Genomic DNA, 18,770 nt, shown 5'->3' with positions numbered 1-18,770 from the left:
CTAGCACCAAATCTTAAACCAAATAGACCAAAACCTCAACGCCCAAAATGGTCCACTGTCACCAGGAACAACAGACCCATCACAAAAATGAAGCAGCCTCCTAGCTTAAGAGAAAAGTCACCAACTTGAGAATTTTATGTCGGAGCAGGTTGATTTATCAAGCAAGAATTCTCCCCTCTCCTTTTCCTTTATTATTCCCTCTTGACCCTCCACCTCTCTCTTATTTTTCCTTGTGGACTCATGGACATTGGTCTCTCAAGACTAATTGGACACATTGATCAGTTCGTTATTATTGTTATTGTTTATCTTTGTATGTTTTCTTTTTCAGGCTTACCCAACCCTATAGGTGTAGTATAATTACAGAACTACAGCATAAGGTACAGCCGCAGTAATGAGCTACTGCAGACCCCCCTGGAGTAGTTAGATTAGAATGGCCTTTAGAAGGCTTAGTCACTTGTTGTTCATTAGGAGTAAATATGTTTTTAGTTTCAATGTTTTGTTATTTATATGCTCAGTGTTTAAGTCCATTTTTTCTATTCTAGAAGCTTTATCCTCTAAGTTGATATCTACTTCCTACACAAGGAGACAAGAACCATCTATCCTACACGGTTATGTAAGTCTTGGGGGGGAGGGCTCCATCCCTGGTCTACTATTCTCATCCCAAGGTAAGACCACATTCACACTCTCACATCAACGCTCACTTCACACCCACAATCATAATGAATAGATCCATTAGAATAGTCTCACAGAATGCCAAAGGCCTTAATTCCCCGGTCAAGCGGTCGATAGCCCTAAGATGGTTCGCAAAACAAAAGAGCTCAATCGTACTAATACAAGAAACCCATTTTGCTAAATTAACTGAACCCAAGTTTTCGTCTAAAGACTTCCCCACAGGGTACTTTAACTCAAACACAGTGAAAAAGAACGGTGTAGAGAGCAGGATTACCACAACTATCCCAGGATCAGAAATCGGACCTAGAAAGACCAATTACCATGCAGGAACTTCAGAAAGTAATCTCCCATCTTCCTAATGGTAAAAGCCCAGGCCCAGACGGTTTTACAAACCAATATTACAAGACATTTAGACACCTGCTAACACCCCACCTCTTGGCCTTATTTCAAAGTATAGATGACACAGGTAAATTTTCCACAGACATGCTACAGGCGCACATCTCTGTTATCCTTAAACCTGATAAACCACAAGAGGAACCCGGTAGTTATCGCCCCATATCCTTGTTAAATTCAGATATCAAAATTTTAAGCAAAATTCTCTCAAACCGCATCAACACCATCCTGAGTGAATTAATACATGTCGACCAAGTAGGCTTCATACCACAGAGGGAAGCCCATGACAACACAATTAGGGCTATCTCCCTAATGGAATATGCCAAAAGCCATCAAATTGAATCAGTATATATAACAACGGATGCTGAAAAAGCGTTCGATAGAACGAGCTGGCGGTTCCTTAAAGAAACCCTATGCTCCTTCGGATTTGGCAATAACATGATATCACGTATATTCAGTTTATATTCCCACCCCAGTGCTAGAGTGAAAGCTAATGGCATGCTATCTGACCCTTTTTCAATTCAAAATGGTACACGTCAGGGATGCCCACTGTCTCCTATATTGTTCATCCTGACAATGGAGGTCTTCGCTTCGCATGTCCGTGGGAATGAGAACATTAGAGGTATTCAAATAGGACCCAACGACTATAAAATTGCCATGTACGCAGACAACGTTCTATTTTCAGTCTCGTCCCCTACATCCTCAATCCCGGCAGTAATGAGTGAAATAGATAAATTCGGCAGACTCTCTAACTTTTTAGTCAATAAGACTAAATCCGAAATCTTAAACATTTCCCTCCCGGAGACGACATTCCGCGGTCTTTCATCACTAAGCCCCCTACGACTACAGACCGACTCCATTAAATATTTGGGTATTCATATTTCCCCCACTTACTCCACCCTTTTTAATAAAAACTATGAGACTCTACTACGTAACACACTAAGAGACCTGACAGAGTGGGAGACAAAACCACTTTCATGGTGGGGACGAATCCAATCCATAAAAATGACCACTTTACCAAGAATATTGTACATACTACAGGCCCTCCCATTGCACCTTCCCAACTGGTATTTACAAAGGCTACAGAGCAAAATCAACTCCTATATCTGGGGTCCATGTAAGCCCAGAGTTAACAGGAATACCCTCTACAGATCATTAGATCTGGGGGGGTTGGGACTCCCAAGAATCGAGGAATACTATAACGCAGCTACTCTACAAAGAGTGCTGGATTGGCATGGAGCACACAATGGTAAAGCCTGGGTTTCCCTAGACTCGCAACATCCTAAAGGTTCCACATGTGCAAGCTTTGTGCTGGGTTCCAAGTAATCGGAGACCCCAACAATGCCAACTCTTAGACTCACACAAACATTTTTTTAAGAATTGGGACAAAATCATTGCGTCCAACCCCCATATTACCTCTAGTAGATCACCCTTATTCCCAATAGTACTTAATGTAGAAATGGTCGGAGGCCTAGATAGGGGCTTTAAGAGGTTAACAGAATGGGGATACACAGTGCCTCTATGCCGTTTTACTGAAGGAGGCAAACTCAGGGAAAGGAATAGGCTCACGGAAGTAGCAGATGGGACCTATGCAAAGTGGCTAAAATATGCTCAACTGCATCATTTTATACAAACCATACAGTTTAAACAAGACCTATTGAGGCCACTTACCCCCTTTGAAAACTTATGCGATAGCGGTAACCTAGTACGACACTCCCTCTCTATATCAAGCAAACTGTTAACTGCACACCACAAAACCCAACTACCGCTATACACAACCAAATGGGCAGGGGACATCAGGACCGGTTCGGTTGAGATAGACTGGCATAGAATATTCACGACTACTAAGAAATCCTCAACCTTACCACAGATACTAGAAATGAACTATAAAATCCTGACAAGATGGTATCTTACACCAACGAGATTAAACACAATCTATCCTGACTCTTCACGAATGTGCTGGAGGGGGTGCGGAGAGGCAGGGAGCTTAGTACATATGTGGTGGCTTTGCCCCAAAGTACGACCACTATGGAGAGAGGTAGAAGCACATTTCCAGTTACTTATAGGCAATGAATTACACATATCTATGACAGCCGCATTACTTAATGACCTTCCCAAAACTTCTTGTAAACTGAAGTCCTTTTTGCTACAGACAGGACTGAATGGTGTAAGATCCCTCATAGCACGGGCATGGAAAACACCGGAAACCCCCACAAAGACTATGTGGCTAGATAGGATGACAGAGCTCCTGAATTTAGAGGAGTACGGCTATATTAAACACAACAAATCAACTTTTATCCATAACGCTAGATTCTTATGGGAAGAATCACTACACTCACCACAGATCTCACAAGAACCACTAGGGGAACCCATACAAACCGAAGTCATCACTGACCGCTAAAGGGATGGAGTGCCTCCCCGCCTGGGTATTTGAAAAAAAAAAAGTTAATCTAATACCAGGTGGGTAATAGGGAACTTTAAGCTATATTCACCTGCCCTTACCTTCAGGGACAGAATAATTAGTGAATTACAGGTCATAGAAAAGAATAGAATGGTTAGCATCTTTATGGAGCATATGTTTGTTATTGTTAGTTAAATGTAGAAATGAAAGCCCGAGAAGGGCACTGCATTGATTATTACATGTAAAGCACTAATGTACTGTTCACTGTGTAATTTGAAATCAGAAAAATAATAAATAAAAAAAATAAAAAATAAAAACCCACACACATTTTATTTTGGACAGATTAATTCAATAAAATTCAGTCTTCTTTTGGATAAACTGTCCCTTTAAAGGGGAGAACATGTTATAGTTCTTTTAAATGCATAAAGAGACATTAAAACCACAATATAATTATCCATATATTATTTAAAAGGAAAATTTAGAGTAAAAATAAAAGTCTTTATATCATTAGAGCATATTCTTTTAAACAACTTATTGTATTATGTGTATAACCCATTAAAAGGAGATAAAAAGATATAATTTAGTGAAAATCATGAATCAGATTCGCGCTTCAAGCAACAGCTGCACAGGAAGACCCCAGGTTTGTAGCTGGAAGCGTGAATATCACAGCTTGCAGGACACCGCTAAGCCGGTGAAAAAGACCCCAGGGTTTCATCAAAGTTGTTAAAAAGATTCAAAATGGAACACCGGAACAGGAGCGTTTTAGCTTGCTTACATCTGCCAAACATCTGCCATTGTCCATTGTGGAGATTGTCAAGAGCAGAGATTGACATTGTCTGGTAATCACACCATTATTGGAAGCTTTTTCACTGAAAGCTTTTTAATGGACTTTCATCTTATGGACTTTATTTAGACGAATTTGTTCTGTTAGACATATTTTTTATATGTGGTATTTTTATATGTGGAATTTGTGATTTGGTTTATTCGAAATGTGACTAGGAGGTTTTTTACAACCACCTTTTATCATACTGTTTTGCATTATCGATATTGCTTATATTATGTATTAAAAATTTACATTGTGGGGGGCGGAGCCAGCTACAGAGGCAGCCAGACGTGTTCTCCTGAAGCTCCTAGCTCTTAGATATAATTTCATAATTTAAACTATACATAAGGAGCCCAAATCTCTCCTTTGTGACTATAGTAAACAAATACCACTTATTGGGCTTTTAAGAACTCTGAAAAGGAGTTAATTAGCAAATCTGAGACGGATCCAGCTTCATAGATCATACCACGCGGACTCCCATACTTCTAATAACATGGCTGCTATGGAGGCCTTAGACTTATGGGAACAGCGCACCCAACATCTTCTAAAACTAAGGTTTCAGAGCATGAAAGAGGATTTAATACTACTAGCCTCTGCCTTCCTGCAATTACCGGAACAGCAAGCAGCGGACACTGATTCTGTCACACATAGCAGGTCTTGTGCTGCGTCCGTGATCAGACTACAGGAGGTAACGGATACACCCTCTGCCACATTTACTCCAGCCTCCAGATATCATGAACCGAGACGAGAACTAGACTTCCACCCTCAACCGACTAAGCTGCCGGATACAGTCACTGAAGCGATAGTGCACAGAGAAGCCCTCACCGCACAGGATGACACGCTGCCTATGCTGATCGCTTATGACACCCCAGTTCAGCCTCAAGCCAGTGCTCCGCTATACGGGAGCAGTCTTTTAGGGTACACACTGCCCAGTCACATACCTGGGAAAGCACCCTATCTCCCGAACGTTGCCAGCATCAGAAATAGCCCTCAGACACATGCGACTGCAGCTCAGACTTTTCCGCTGGGCGAATCAAGCCTTAATACCCAGCCCTCTCTTGCAGGTGCATCAAGCAGTGATCTAAGAGCATTTAGACCGGACCATGGAGGACTTCTAACCTCTTTAGCGACAGCCGCATCGCAACTGAACAATGAAGTTCAACCTCCTATGGGACTCAGAATTATAGTTGGAGTAGGTTAAAGTTGGGACTGTTCACATTTCTATCTCAACAAGAACTGGCATCGGGTAATATGGAGAGAACTCCGGAGCATTCACAGGGCGTTAGCATTCGACACAGCCGACTACTCCACACTGCCCAGCTCCTGGTGTCTTTGTTCTTGTTATAAAGTTTAATATCTAAGATGTTATATATTCTTCCCCCACCAATATGCCTTGTACAGTTTATCCTATTCTAATTGGAGACTTGATTTACTTATGTTTGAACATGCTAAACCTTTGTTTATTGCTAATTAACAAATAAGAGACCTGCTGTAGTTCTACAGTCTGACCACTATTATCTGTCCTAAGAATTACAACGGCTATGTTTTAATGTAGCGTACACTGAGCATTTTTACATCCCTGCATGTTATAGCAGCTCTAGTAGCTAACTTTAAGGCCTACATTTATTAGGTATATACAGGTGCTAATCTATGTCATATCGTTACGTGCTGAGGGAGCCCTAACTGGCTAGTTTTAGGCTATATAATGCTCAAAGTAATTTAAGTGGCTCACTTAGTTTATATTCAGTTCCTATAGTTCATCAGAGTTCCTGGACCTCTTGAAAACCCTTACAGTAATTCTTGATTATCTGTTTAACACTCACACATTCCTGACTCCAAATGTTCATGTGCCCTTAAACTAGCTAAGATATACAAACTTTATTAGATATATGGTGCAACTATATTGGTCTATTTGCTGCCTTTAACATATGTTACCCAGCCCTTTAACACATCATTGCAATGCAGGCATTTAATGCTACTTAACCCTATCTTTCTACTTATTGTACTAAACTAGCATAGGTTAAAATGTGTATTATGTTAAAATATTTATCTCTCTCCTACTTGCTAACCTATTGTTTGATGTTTTGCATAGCTAAACCAGATGCTATTGGTACCATTGGTATGTAATAACTATTTAGTGGCCCCATGTGATTTACTTTTGTAGGGGAAACACACCTTTCTAGATTTCAAGAAGCTTAACTCTGCAATTAAATGTTATTAGATCTATCTTACTGTTGTTTTAGCTAGCCACTTGGGTATCAGCTGAGCACACTGAAGGTCAGCTTTTTATATAATACGTGCTGCTGGCAGGTTATTCCTACTTAACCCCTACCCTCCCATAATTTCCGACTCTAGGAACTAATCGCTCCCTCTAGCCATGTTCTGTTTACTATAAAGATGGGAATCAGTATGACTCTCCCTAGAGATCATTGCTTATATATCAATTAGGTATATCTACAACACTATGCCACTAGCTTCCTCTCCCTGTTTCCCCCACTAGAACTCCATAAAGTGTCACTACTCCTCAAAAAGACAAAGAATACCACATTTTATCCTAAGTACCGCTATATATTACTTATAGCTTTTTTAGGACATTGCTTTTTCAGTCCTCTACTAACTCTATTTGACCCCTCTCCTTCCTTTCCCGCCGGCATCTATTACCTGCGGGTCATATCCCTACTCCCTTTACCAGCATTGTCTATAGGTGACATCTCCCCAGGAGAGGGGCCCATGTAGTAGTCCTTTCTTTTTCGGTTATATATAATTCCACCCCCCCCCCGTTTACACCCTCTCTGGGTAGTTACCCTTATTCTTACATGCCCTAGCCTTAATATGTTAAGGACGCAGATGGAAGATAACCCCACTAGAAGTTTACTCGTAAACCCTGAGACCCAATCTTATATTATTTTTAAATAGCCCTGTAGTCTACATCTTGTGAATATAACTATCCCCACCCCACTTGTATCCTCTCTGTGACGCTTCCCTTACTTTCACATACCCTAGCTTTCATTTACTAGAGGCGTAGTTTAAAAATAACCCCACTAGGTGTGCACTTAGAGGCTTTGAAATTCCACTCCATTCTATTTAGCCATGTAGTCTGTACCTTCATAACACTTTAGCTGGCTCCGCCCTCCCCTCTCCCCTTTGTTGCGAGCGGCTCTTGTCCGCTGTATTCCCCACCCCCCCCATACATTTAGGCCTACGGGAGGCCTAACAAAAGCCAGCTCCCTACCTCTCACCATTTTCAGCTCCTAGAATACCTCTTATCTTGAGGGTAGAGACCACTTGTTACCTGTTATAAAAAAAAAAAAGAGGCTCCTTTCCTATATGTCCCAGTCACATCTATTTCATAAATATAGTTTTAAATTTTACACTTTATACTCAAAACTGCACTACTTTGGACTAGTTACTAAGACAACAAATATTACATTGACACACCAGAGTTATAACTCCTGTCTGCCTTCAATATGTGAATTGTATCAGTCCCTATATTGTTTTTGTTCCGTGCCTGGACATACTTTCTATTGTATTGTTTTCACTCAACGCCTCAATAAAAAATTTTATGTCAAAAAAAAAAAAAAATTTACATTGTATTATTTTAATATTTATAGCTTTTATTACTATGGATTGTTATTAAGATACTACACTTGATATTAGTTTACTAGTAGACTGTGGTCAGCAATTTGACTGCTACTAGATACCTGGATTTAGTTAATTAGTAGATATTGGCCAGCAGGTTTAAAAACAAAATTTATGCTTACCTGATAAATTTATTTCTCGTGTGGTGTATCCAGTCCACGGATTCATCCATTACTTGTGGGATATTCTCCTTCCAAACAGGAAGCTGCAAGAGGATCACCCACAGCAGAGCTGTCTATATAGCTCCTCCCCTAACTAGCACTCCCAGTCATTCGACCGAAGACAAGCAAGAGAAAGGAGAAACTAACGGGTGCAGTGGTGACTGTAGATTAAAAATAAATAACACCTGCCTTAAAATGACAAGGCGGGCCGTGGACTGGATGCACCACAAGATAAATAAATTTATCAGGTAAGCATAAATTTTGTTTTCTCTTGTAAGGTGTATCCAGTCCACGGATTCATCCATTACTTGTGGGATACCAATACCAAAGCTATAGGACACGGATGAAGGGAGGGACAAGGCAGGCGCTTAAACGGAGGGCACCACTTCCTGTAAAACCTTTCTCCCAAAAATAGCCTCCGAGGAAGCAAAAGTATCAAATTTGTAGAATTTAGAAAAAGTATGAAGCGAAGACCAAGTCGCCGCTTTACAAACCTGTTCAACAGAGGCCTCATGTTTAAAAGCCCATGTGGAAGCTACTGCTCTAGTAGAATGAGCTGTAATTCTTTCAGGAGGCTGCTGGCCAGCAGTCTCATAAGCCAAGCGGATTATACTTCTAGCCAAAAAGAAAGAGAAGTTGCCGAAGTCTTTTGGCCTCTCCTCTGTCCAGAGTAGACAACAAGCAAAGCAGATGTTTGACGAAAATCCTTCGTAGCTTGTAAATAAAACTTTAAAGCACGAACCACATCAAGATTGTGTAATAGACGTTTCTTCTTTGAAGAAGGATTAAGACATAGTGAAGGAGCAACAATCTCCTGAAAATAACAAACTTTTGATTGAAGATAAACTACATTATCACCACATCTCTGTAGCTACTTCCTTTCTTGTCGAGAGCTGCAAGAGAATGACTGGGAGTGGCAGTTAGGGGAGGAGCTATATAGACAGCTCTGCTGTGGGTGATCCTCTTGCAGCTTCCTGTTGGGAAGGAGAATATCCCACAAGTAATGGATGAATCCGTGGACTGGATACACCTTACAAGAGAAATAGGAGATTTTTTACTGATCCCTATTTTTCTACCAGCGCTTCCTTTTGTTGTTGTAATAAATGTCTTTAATTTTTTTTTTTTTTCTCTGAATCAAAATTTAAAAGGAAGTACAGTATCCCATATTTTTGCACTAAGAATCAGCTTTCTACCTATTTTAAAAGATACAATCAGAAACCACACTGCAGTGTACAGAGGGAAGAGTGACCCTCACGCACGTATACTTATATTATCCAACCACCTATGCTATGCAAATGAGGCTTGTATAGATCAGCAGAATAAGCAATGACAGACATTATTCACTGCTTACTGCTTAGTTTTTTTTAAAAAAAAGAGAATTTATAGAATTTTTTTAGCATGAAAGATGTGTTTCAGATTTTTCAAAATGTTAGGTTCCGCTGAATTTTGTTCATGTGGGCACTCGTTTTGGACGAATCTTGGATCAGATTTGTTACAAATATTTCCAGTGGGAACAACAAATATATACAATTAATTTTAACAAAAATCTTACATTCGAACAACTGAAAGAACCTATCATTCAATGCTAATAGAGCATACATCTCGCTGATTGAATTTGAGTCAATAACCCTACACAAAGATATTAAAAATGTCTGAGCTTCCCCTTGTCTCCTACCTCCCTAAGTTAAGGCTTAATTGGACAAGCCTGTATGACTAAAATTAAACATTTAGTGCCTGACTGGTTGTCCCTAACATTAGCCATTATTAATACTATGACAGGATTTGAAAGGGGATGATGGACATATGAATTTTCAGACCCCATGTACATTATTGCAAAGGAGCTGATTAGCTTAACAATATACCTCCTCCTCCCTCTTCTTGGACCTTTTTTTGGTGCATTAACTAATGTATAGAAAACGAGTATATACTAATTAAATTTGTTAGTAAATGATAATTTCCTTTAAATTAGCTTTTAAAGGCACAATATTTAATCTAATACCAAAGCTTCTTCACAGACACAAGGGACACGCTAATAGGAGGCTTAAAGCGAAGGATCCCAGAACCTGCACTAAAGCAGAAGGACCGTTAGTGCAGGCTCTGGGTTCCGCCACACTAGCCTTCTTTTAGTGCGGCCCTGAAGTTTGTAAACAAGGGTCGGGATTGGCACAGCTTCCCCAGCGCTCTATAGGAAAGTATAAACCTGCAGGTGACACTGTGTCACCTGCAGCAAAGGAGCTTTAATATTCATTTTATTTAAACAAATGTAAATGTTAACAAATATTCAGTATTCATTAAATTTAGTCTAGTCCATACGATCATTACCGTTTTAGAGGGAAATGAGCAATAAAAAAATAGTCTTTTGATCTACTGATCATGAGTTTTAACTACCTCTCGGGTACACTGTCATATATTGTACTCTTGTGATATGCCAAGACTAAAAAGCAGTGTTATTTCAAAGCCATATTCAAAATATCACAACATTTCAAATATTGTAAATTTAGTAATAAGGTTAGACTTCTTAATAGTCTGAAAGACCAGAATTGCGTTGAGCCAAAAAGGGTTAACAAAACTTTTTCCATGTTTTGGAAAACTGCTCTAATCTCTAAGCTAAGATTGTAAGTAGACTGGTAACAATATTTCAATAGCAAATTATTTCAGATGGTGTGATCAAAATAAAACTATTTTTTTATACAGTAATGTGAGAAATTAACACCACGCAGTGACGCAGATCGCATGTGTCAAAAAAGATCCGTTATCTCTGAAAACAAATTGTAAGGCGTAAATGAATAAACCAAATGCTCTTTATCTGTAGATGTGCAGATAAATATAAAAACCATTAAAAGCCTAAAACAACCATGCAATAGCTATCTCTGCTTAGATCATAAGAAATATATATGTCAAATATGATTGAGATAATATATTAGCAACAGTGCAAAATTAGTAAGTGGTATGCCTACAAAAAATATGCATTCTGAGAATGTCATATCTTCTTCCTTTTTTGGTATCCTCAGTGTTAGTGATGACTTGATTACATGTCCAAATTTATAATTAAAGGGACAATAAGTTTAAAGGGACAGTCTACGCCAGAATTTTTATTGTTTAAAAAGAAAGATAATCCCTTTATTAGCCATTCCCCAGTTTTGCATAACCAACACAGTTATATTAATATACTTTTTACCTCTGTGATTACCTTTAATCTAAGCCTCTGCAGGCTGCCCCCTTATTTCAGTTATTTTGACAGACTTGCATTTTAGCCAATCAGTGCCCTCTCATAAGTAACTCCATAGGTGTTAGTTCATATGTGTCATATAGATAACATTGTGCTAACACCCTCTAGCTGCAAAAAACTTTCAAATGCTTTGAGATAAGAGGCAGCCTTCAAGGCATATGAGCCTACCTAGGTTTAGCTTTCAACTAAGAATACCAAGAGAACAAAGAAAATCTGTTGATAAAGTGAATTTGAAAGTTGCTTAAAATTGCATCTGAATCATGAAAGTTTAATTCTGACTAGACTGTCCCTTTAAGTTAAACTTAAATGTTTTAGATACAGTATGGGATTTTAAACAGCTTTCCAATGTATTTGTATTATCACATTTACTTTGTTGTATTGATACACTTATTCTCCTAGTCCCTCATGGGTGGGAACTCTACAGGACCAATCAAAAACTCACCGGCATAGAGAGATATCACTCAAAATCTTTGAGGACTTTTTTGGAGTATTATAGTGTAATCTATGCGTCTCTCATTCACACCCAGAACCATGCAGAGTGAGATAAATAGCACCCAAGCTAAAATTTGCCTTTATAAAATTAAATGATTTAAGGGAGCTTCCAGTACTGACAAGACTTTATAGATAATATTATCAGACGAGAGTGCTTTAGATCATAGTACTCTATGGCAGAAGCTTTTGTCAACATTGTTATAAACTTTGTTTCAAAAGCTGCCGCTATAGAATTCTAAAGACACGTACACACTCCAGATCTCCTATGAGCCTACTGAAGTTTACTCTTCAAAAAAGGATACCTAAGAGTAGTTAAATTTTGACTTTACAGCCCTTTCTATTTAGTATGTGAAATAGGTCTGACCTTTTGTAATGTTACTTTATTTATTTAGAAATTCAAGGGAAAGTCCCTGGAATAGAGAAATGTTCATAAAGTTGCTAAAGAAAATATTTATTATACAATATGTGAAAATCTCACACTATTGATGTAATACAGGATGTTAAGTATTTTTGAGGTCTTAAGATACTATCTGAAGTTATGTTTTGCATGATTGCATAATAGGTACATTACCTAATTAATTACAGAGGTAAATATATAAAGAACAGTATAGTTACAATGCTAAAGGGACAGTTCTATTTGTATCCTTAGCATACCTGGGCTCAGGAGCACAACTGATGACTGGAGGTTGTACAGATATGCCTCTTGACATTAGTTCACTAGATATGTTCAGCTAGCTCCCAGTAGTACCTCCTCCGCCTGCTCTTTAACAAAAGATACCAAGTGAATGAAGCTATTTTGATAATAGAAGTAAACTGAACTCCGTTTAATTGCATGCTCTGAGTCATAATTTATTATTAAATGTATGATTTTTTTTTCTCTACCAATAGTTCTCTGACGTAGTTCCTTTCCATGCTTTCAAAATCCAATAAAATTAAAAAAGGAAGAATAAAAGTTGTTCTAATTATCTGAATTTTATTAAAGCAGCTTTTAGAAAAAAAGGAATGAAATGTCAAATTATATCATTAAAGGGGCAGTAAAGTTAAAAATTAAACTTTCATAATTCAGTGTACAATTTTAACAACTTTCCAATTTATTTCTATTATCTAATTTGCTTCATTCTGTTAGTATCCTTTGTTGAAGTAGCAGCAATCCACGACTGGGAGATAGCTGGGGATTGGTGGCTGCACATATATAAATTGGAGATTGCATGACCTATCTGAAATTTGGGGTTTCTTGTCCCTTTAAGTGAGAGCCTTGGTTTACCTTAAATCTATTTTCAGCAATTGCAAGCTGGGGAAATTAGTTTTTTAGCTTAAAACAATATCTCAGATGCCTAGAGAGTTATCAGAGTGTTTTAGAAAAAAAACCTTAAAAAAAAACACATATGTGTCACAAACAGAATTGCTTAAAGGGACACTGTACCCAAAAATTTTCTTTCGTGATTAAGATTGAGCATGAAATTTTAAGCAACTTTTAATTTACTTCTATTATAAAATTTTCTTCTTTCTCTTGGTATCTTTATTTGAAATGTAAGAATGTAAGTTTAGATGCCGGCCCATTTTTGGTGAACAACCTGGGTTGTCCTTGCTGATTGGTGGATAAATTCATCCACCAATAAAAAAGTGCTGTACAGAGTACTGAAACAAAAAAAAAGCTTAGATGCCTTCTTTTTCAAATAATGATAGCAAGAGAACGAAGAAAAATTGATAATAGGAGTAAATTAGAAAGTTGCTTAAAATTGCATGCTCTTTCTGAATTACAAAAGAAATTTTTTGGGTACAGTGTCCCTTTAAAGGGACATGAAAAACTATTTATTTCTTTCATGATTCAGACAGAGCAAACCATGTTTAACAACTTTTTAGTTTACTTCTATTATTAAATGTGCTTTATTCTCCAGGTATCAATTGTTGAAGAAGAAGCAATACACTGCTGGGAGCTAGCTGAACACATTAGGTGAGCCAATGATAAGAGGCATATATGTGCAGTCACCAATCAGTAGCTCCCAGTACTGCTTCTGAGCCTACCTATGTATGCTTTTCAATAAAGGATACCAATGTGTTTCAGACCAATCATTTGGAACAAATATTCTTAAAAATTGGTTTTCAGAATATTCCTCTTCTGCACTGTTCAGTATTCGCTTTGTTTAAAATGAAAAGAATACTAAATATTTTACTGTTTAAAGATAATTTAAAGGAAATAAATATATACTGATGAATTTCATTACTATATATTTGTTTTCTTTAAAATTGGTTAATGCATTAATTTTGAAATCTGTTTCGTGTTTTAATCACAGATTTGCATCCATAACAAAACAAATGCACGTCTAAGAGAACCAAGAGAACAAATAAAATTAGATAATAGAAATAAACTGGAAAGTTGTCTTTACAAGCTCTACCTGAATTACATACCTCACAACACTAGGTATCAGGTACTCAGGAGGTTGATGGAGGCCAGTCACCATTTTGTGGGTGGAGCTGTGTTGGGAGGGGTGGGATTGTGGGTGTATCTGTGTGGTCAGTAGGTGTGTCTAGGCAGTTTGTGGTCATGTCTGGGTGCTGTGTGGGTGGGGCTAAGGGAAATTCTGTATATTGGGACACATGACTGTCTCAGAGTGACAGTCGAAACAGAGCTTACACAAACCTTCTCACCAGTAGTAGCAAAAAAACAACAACTGTCAAATGAGCCAAAATGGTAAAAAGTAAAAATTAACTTTTAATTAGTAACGTGAGTAAAAACGATTTGCCAAGAAATCGGACATAGAATTATATCACAGCCAGTGAAGCAGCCAGCAACTGTTCATCTAATCCAACATGTTTCATGCCATTACAGCACTTCATCAGGGATAGGTTTAGTTTACTGAACACAGTTCCAAACAAAGAGTGATCCAATAAAAATAGATCTGACATTTTCTAGATAATCAGCCTGTATAGGTTTGAAATACGTCATGCGTGTTAATTAGGTACTAACATATTAACATATTGACTATGGATCACAGATATAGTACATTTGAAAAAATATTATATTAAAACTACCTCTAAATAGATGATACTTAGAACAGAAAGATGTCGATTCATCGGTATCATAGGGACTTAAATTATTTCCAACATAGTAAAGACTTAGTGTGATTGTGCAATCAGCATTGTAATGGTTATAAGGTTTCTGTCAAAAAGACATATTTAGCAAATTACTGAGTTACTTATATCACTATTTACCAATTACCTCTTTCAAAGGAAAAAAATAATAATTATTTAATAGATTGATGGATTGCCGATATAGCCAGATGTCAGCCTTATTTGCGAAGCTATATTATTAGATTTGCCACTGTTAGTGATCAAGGATATAATGCAGAATATTATTTAGTTGGTGCTACACTGTTATATAGAGGGCAATTTAGCAAAAAGTTAACAATGTTTAGATAATGGATACTTTGTTAATTTCTATTAAGTTTGAAAAGCAATGATGTGTCAGTACATAGCGTCTGTAGCATGACTGCGTAGTACAGGTAATAATAAAACTGAATACCAATACCGATATTAACATAAACTTTAACATTAATATTAAATGTGTATATTATTGAGGATGCAACTTTATGTATAAAATGTTACTGGAGTTGCAGATTCACAAAGATAAATTCAGAATATATGTAAAGTGTACTTAACAGTAAGTCTAAATAAACTTACTAATAGGACCTAAAGAATACTGTCCAGATAGAATATGCATAAGTATCTTTGTATAGAATAAACTAAAAGTGATATATAAAAGGGGGCGTGTCCAAGCAGCGGCTCTAAGCAGTCACATCCTTCTGGAGCTCCAGGAGAATAACAGTAATCCGCTGATTACTGAGTATAACTTACAGCAATTATCAATATTAGGATTGCTATCATATTTCTTAATACCTACTATCAAAATTCCAGCCTAAATTGCTTTATTTATGATCTAAAAGCCGGAACAGGACAACTGAGGCCTGCAGCGGTGGTTAACTCGCAGGCAGCGTTTCCCCCCCCCCGAAACTCCAGGGTATCTAGCTAGAACTGGTTTCAATTAAGACGGACACCAACTCTACAAGTTTCTCAGAGCTTACATCGCCTACCTATACAGGTATAAACCTTCAAGTACCACAACCACATAGCAAATAGTGATGCTGAATTTCACAGCAGCCATGGGAGTTAACGACTCTCCAGATAGCCTAGTCTTGCAACTGGCTAAAATTAGAGGCCTTGCTAAAATCTATGGTGGACAGGGCGCCATCAGAACAGGAACTACAACTCCTTATAGAAAGAGCAGGGCTTGAAAATCCTACGGAACCATCACAACAGATTCCTATGACTACTAGGCAAGGATTGATGACAAAATTAGAAGAGAATGACCAACCCAATATTTTAATGAATGAAGAGACCATGCAGCTAGGCATCGGCAGTACAACATCACCCTTGTCGACAATACAAGACCGCGAACACACCATAATGGACAGTATATGTGGGCTTCCCTCGCAAACCACTTACCTCTCCTTTGATCCGGACCCATCAGATGGTGGAGATGCTGACAAACAACCTAAAATGGTGCATACAGCTATCTCACACAACCAGTCAGAATATATCCCAGCCTTCACAAACATTGCTACCAAAAATTATCCTAGAACCCACTGGAATATTAAGCTTGCCCCACCAGCGGGGCCAGATCTCGGAGTCAGAATGGCCGCCATGGGGGCTCAGGGGGGACCCTCGGGTGGTTGCGGACTTAGAGATGTTTTGCCTCTTGACCCATAACATCATTCCAGACTACCTCCCTCTATCTGAGACTCTCAGAGTGCCGTATGACCAACAACAGCCATCATACATTACAGAAACACCACCAGTCAACACAACTCTACGACACATAATTCTACTGCAAGGGTTTGCTCAACCTTTGCAAAATGACGTCCCTGAAGACAAAAAAACTGCTTCATTTGCAAATAGACACTGGGGGTTAATAATAGGCACTTAATGTACATTTACCATCATATTTTTGCTTAGAAAGATTTGGAGTATTATTTAAAGTTTTATAATATATTACTTGGTCTTAAGTTTATATACTTTACAAATACACATTTTCAATTATTAAAATGCATGCCTTAAAGAAGCCATCAACATCTGTACCACTCCCACATTAGGTTATATTGTTCTAACAGCCTACAACCTCCAAAGCAGCTTAGTGGCAAAAAGAAGATAGCCAAATCATTAAATTATAGCCCACAGAATGACCACTATAGTACCAAAAAGCACTGATATTATATACATTGTACCAACTTCCTGTCCTCTATCAAGCAGCTGGCAGCCGAAGCGTTATGAGGCTGGAATTATATATTATGTGCATAAGATGCCACACCATGTTTAAAGGTACAAATGGCTATCTGCTCCCTAACAGATGCATCATAGGAAAAAAAAAAGGATTCTGTTTCTAATCTCCAAACCCGCATACATATCATATTATCCAAATGACAGACTCTTTGTCACTGATAATCGTTATAATTGTTTTAATTATTGTAATGTTCATTATTGTAATGTTATGAAATAGAAATGTTTTTTTAAGAGTTCGTAGTAATTTGACTGTTACAAGTGATCTTCACCTATTATTTAACTGCACATGTCCAATGTGAAGGCCCACCAAATATAATCTCAATCATATTCATATATCCCTATGTACTCTCCTTAAAGAGAGAATACTACACTTTTACATATATCCAAGACCTCCTTTCCCTCAAGCATAAGCAAACTTAAAGGATTACTTTCTGTTATAATTTTTTTTTTTTTTTTAATTTCTTTTTATTGAAACAAAACACAGTAGTCAATATAAGACACGCATAGTTTGAATATTTTTACACAGTAAACAGAACTTGGTATACATTCTTGGTATGGTTACATTATGAGTCCATTTAAGTTATTTGTGTGACCTCCAAAAGGAAACAAGAGATTATTCAGGGTAGACCCATTTATGCAAAAGCACAGGGTGAGCAAGCGAAGTTGATGGCATGTCTCTTTGACGACCATGTCTCATTTTTTTTTTTTTTTTTTTATAGTAACTTTTTATTTGGTTTTACAAACATAAGTAACAATTGGGGACATGCAGGTCCCTTGCTCTAATAGGTACAAACAAGGTATTTGGACACGCAGGTCCGAAATAGATGAGCACACATACTGAAAGGGTGCAATTAATAGGGCCTATGAGTACCCTGGAAAGGGAAAACATGAGATAAATGTTCCCATAAGCACATATATGAATAGCATTATATGGAACCATAATTCCCCATCCAAGGAACACACAAGTTAGGTCTAGTCAATGAGGAAGCTTATACTTCCGTGATATCAAAGGGTTAGTGGCGAAAATAGTTCGCCTAATTTGAGCCCTGGAGTGGGCTCTGTATGTGGGGGGGGGGGGAGGTGAACGTACACATAATATCTACTGTAAGTAAACATAGAGGCGATTAGCCATTGCACAATATAATAAATAAAATGAAGTGTTGCGTGGTCTGGGCTTAATATAAATCTCATAACTTTCTTTATGGTATAATATGATATAATATAATATAACGGGCCCTAGACTCCTATGGGTTACATGAAACTAGTCACCTGCAGGATTGAAAACCCTCCTATCATGCTATGGGGTCTTGTTGCACATCCTCACCAGATTGAGTAGTTAAGGCTTGCATATATCCTGTGGGAGTGAGTTATCTCACAGACAATACATCAAAACAGGATACCTGTGTTAGTGAAATTCAATTCCCCTCATAACACTTCATCTCGCTATATAAGAAGAATTTATATCAATTGATCTTAGGTTGCCACCTTCAAGGTTTAAGCTTCCTTTATGTGTACTCCCTCAAGGCCCTGGCCACTGGTCCAGAAGGAGAAACACATATTATGAAAGGATAGTCTTGAACAATAATGAGATAATAATGATACACATAAGCACAGTAGTAAATT

The sequence above is a fragment of the Bombina bombina genome, chromosome 6 (assembly GCF_027579735.1).
Source record: "Bombina bombina isolate aBomBom1 chromosome 6, aBomBom1.pri, whole genome shotgun sequence".
NCBI lineage: Eukaryota > Metazoa > Chordata > Amphibia > Anura > Bombinatoridae > Bombina > Bombina bombina.
This window is presented reverse-complemented; position numbering follows the sequence as displayed.